We start from the raw sequence: 3994 nt of genomic DNA, 5'->3' as shown, positions 1-3994 counted from the left end.
GTCATCTTTCAAGTCTTGATTTCTTGTAATATCATCATTTTATTCCTCATCCACTAAAATGACAGGTAGTTTTGTTCTAAAATATGTCATATGATCCTATAAAGTAGTAATCAGAGTTAGTTAGTTTTCATAGACCCATAAAATTTATATCTCCGGTGAAGTACTCCACAAGATGACCTACAGGATTACAAAACATAAAATATATTCAGTTTTATTTAATTTTTATAGATATTTATACGAAACTTTTTAAACCATCAACTGATCATCATGATCATAACAAGCCGTGATGATTAAAGAAATGGCACCCAAAATCGAACATGCCCTATAAAACAAAAGTATTTTTCTAGAGGATGAAAGAAAATTGGTTTGGACAACGCCACAGTCACTCACAATCCTTCTCTGGACACTGCTAGTATATACTGTAGTTGTACTAAAAAAGCCAGTCATTCCACCGCCCCTGTCTTTTCTCCTCCCTTCCCTAATCTTCCATGGCGCCAGATCCCTCCCTCCATAGCCGGCGCTCCCTGTAAGGCCGCCCCTCCCCTTCGTCACCCACGCTGGCGGACGTGCATGCCCCTGCTCCACCTCGCTCCTCCTTCGAATTCGGCCGTCGAAGTGCTCGAGGAGGCGGTCGAGCTTGGCATGCTCGCCGGTGACGCCGGCCCCTTACCGCACACGCCGGACTACCGACCTCTCAGGCGGGGGGCGCACGCCGACCCCAGGAAGAGAGAAGCGAAGATTTTGTGCCGGCTTCTTGCTCAGCTGGGAATTTGAAGAGGACGGACGTGGCCATGGCCTTGGAGGAGGTGGAAGTTCCCGTCCCCACAGAGAAGTTGTCCACGGATCCAAATCTGTAAGCAGAAAGAAAAGAACCTGATCTTGGATTTCTTCACTTGCGTTATTCAGAGTCATCCTAGTCCACCATACGTTCCCTTATTCAATTGGATGACCGCAGAGACGGGGGAAGGCGGGGTGGTGTTGTGCTGGTGGCCACCGGGAGCTTCAACCTTCCCACCTACATGCACAGGCATGTTTGGTAAGCCGCAGCACCTGTTAAATCTGTTTAGCAACTCTGAAGTGTTGTGTTAATATTAGAACATGCTGAGAATCAGAACAAATAGATTGCATATTACCCCATCTCTTGTTTCATACGTACAGAGCTTGCGAAGGATGAGTTGCAGCAGCGAGGGTAGTCGGTGCTGGGATGTTACTGCCTTAATGGATACATGTCCCTGGTGAACCGATGCTAACAAGAAGAAGGTACTATGCGGAACTGGAAATGTGTATGGGTTTGTGTTAACACCACATTCTCATGACCGAATTTGCAATTTGGGGCTGCTCATGACCTCTTGCCGTTTGCTCACCGGATTCGCCTCTGCGAATTGGCATGTTGAAGCTCGTCTTTCGTGATGGTTGATCCATGCATAATAACCTGATTTTTGATGTTATCAGTACATGCGTACCATTGGATTTTCGCTATCACATAAGGTACTTTCAGTTCGGATGATGTGTTCATTTGATGGACACATTCTTGTGTTCTTGATACAGGCAATGCAAAAAGGTCATCAGCGTACCTTGACCATTCTCTCAAGAGTTAAGAATTCTTCTGTGCAAGGATGGCTTAGCTGATCAAGGTATGTGACAATGATTTTTGTTGTTGCAACACAGTAGTGTCTTCTCTCACATTGTTGGATCACCAATTGTATCGGTACTATAACACTGTATATAAATCAGTTGTTTACGACTTGCGTTTTGTCTCAGGAAGTGTCAAGGTAATGCTGCTATGTGGTTCTGACCTGCTCGATTCATTCAACAAGCCAGGGGTTTGGATTCCAGATCAGGTACAAAACTTGAACACTTTTTGGTACCGAAAGGGGATGGGAGCAACAAGTCTGAATCAAAGAGTATGTTTTGAATCTTCGTTGCATTGCACAATATTTTTATTGTTCTAAGAAATTCATGTAGTTGTATATGGAACATTTCCTTGATGTGATGGTCGGGCATATTTGTTTACTAAATCATACTTCCAGATTACCTTTGTCGGCAACTCTAAATATTTCTTAGATGGCTTACCACAAGCATTAGTCCTGCAAAAACATATATTCTAAACCGTTCATGATAGATCAACAAAATGTTGTTGATGCTCTCACCTATTAGGAGATGCACATGAAAAAAAAGATATGCTAAAGTTGCGTAGTTCCAACAAACAGACATTCAAATGCACCATTTTGTACTCAGGGAGCAGGAAGTGCGACTTCTTTAGTTTTCAGAATTAGAATGGATCACGTGTACTCCAGATGTTTTCAGTTTAAATAATCATGCACATTCTCAATCATGTGGTGTGCAAAAGTGGGTTTATACAGATTTATACAATTCATTGTAACACCCTGGAGCTGGATAGATGCTATATTACTTTGTAGAATGATTGTGTTGGTGGTCATGTTGATGGAACTTGATATAGTAAAGTCACTTTCCTGTATTTACTTGATATAGTAAAGGCAATTTGTGCAACACAAATCTAGTTTCATTATCCTCATATAGTCAGTATGTAAAATGAAAGGCTTATAGCATTTTGTTGTGCAACTGTTTATTAGTTAGAACTCTATTATCAAAAATCTAATCATGAGTAATGCTGCAACAGTCAAAGGAAGAAGTCGAACCTGAAGAAGTCCTCGGAAGAATCACACCTGCGTGTGCCCGGCTGGTTCAGGGGACGCGACAGGCGCTGGCGCCCTGCCCCGGCGGGCGTGTGCGCGGCGGCGTGGGTGCCAGTGCAGGGCGGGCACGGCGGTGCGGGTGCCGGGGCAGGCTCTCTCCTGGGCACTGGCGATCTCGCAGGACGGATGCCACGCTACGAGCGGCAACAATCGGCGATGGCGATCGTGCACGGAGGTGACGGGACGGTGCAGTGCGGCGTGGTCGCTGCGCAGGCAGGAGACGCCGTTGGTTGGCGGCGTATGTGCCTGGCGGTGAGGTCAAGGTCAAGGGCGTGAAGTTCCCTTAGCTTGCGATCTGATTTTCCGTGATTGTAGGGGATGCTGGGCTGGTTGTTAGTTTGCGATCTGATTTCCGTGATTGTAGGGGACGCGCGGGGCTGGTTGTTCGACTACTACTCTCCTGGTGAAGTACGGTCAGTCATTGGTAAATGCTAAGTGCACACTGTAGAGGTATTGGATTAATGATGGCCGTTAGATTGAGACTTGTTGGCCTAATCGTGTGGTGCTGATTGGCTCGTGCGTTATTGTGGGATTAATTGCGGGGTGCATGTAAGAAAGTTCTTGTTTGATTGTTTAATAGTAGTAGACTCAGACTGCCCGTGCACAGTTATAGGGGTACAAAAAGTGTACCCCTCTTTTTGTACACCGACAATTTGATATTCCAATGTTAGTGTGAACATTTACACATAAGAATAAAGTTCGGATTTTCTCAAATTTGAGAGTGTGGTTAGATTGTTTTTTGCTACTAGTACACATGCATGTGCAACGCACGTATCATAATCTACAATAAAAACATCTATTTGAGTATATTTTCTCTTCTAGCGAGTTTTTTACCGACCCATTCAAATCTGTCTTATGCTCAGTGATATGAGCGCGCGTGTAACATACGACCCATAAACATGTCTTCATATAACATTGATGATCACATAATTCTATTATAATTTGTTACATAATTTAAAAAACACAACTAAACACCATTATCTCTTGAAGGTCCATTTATTGATACGATCTATGGTGCTCCATCCGATGGGATATTGGTTTGAGCTTGGTTCCCTTCGTACTTTAAAATATATATCAAAAACTTCCTCGTCAACTTCATTTCCTTCATACTTTAAAATATGAAAAAATATGTCTTACTCTAGTAAAGGGACATCATCAATCATACCGATGAACAAAGTTACTCTATTAAGTCATCGTTTGTTGGAGTGACAGTCGGTGAAAGGATAAATGATTGTGAGATGAGCTCAACTTCGGGTGATATGTTCGATGTTTTGGGG

At 43.5% G+C, this 3994-nt stretch overlaps 1 pseudogene; it reads left to right on the top strand.

The window, feature by feature from the left end:
* Positions 1-2873: 2873 nt before the first annotated feature.
* LOC123153674 (uncharacterized) overlaps positions 2874-3994 on the top strand; it is a 4238-nt pseudogene continuing 3117 nt past the window's right edge.

This window comes from Triticum aestivum, chromosome 7A (assembly GCF_018294505.1).
Source record: "Triticum aestivum cultivar Chinese Spring chromosome 7A, IWGSC CS RefSeq v2.1, whole genome shotgun sequence".
NCBI lineage: Eukaryota > Viridiplantae > Streptophyta > Magnoliopsida > Poales > Poaceae > Triticum > Triticum aestivum.
Note: the sequence above shows the minus strand (reverse complement) of the source record. Positions and strands in the feature narration are given on the sequence as shown.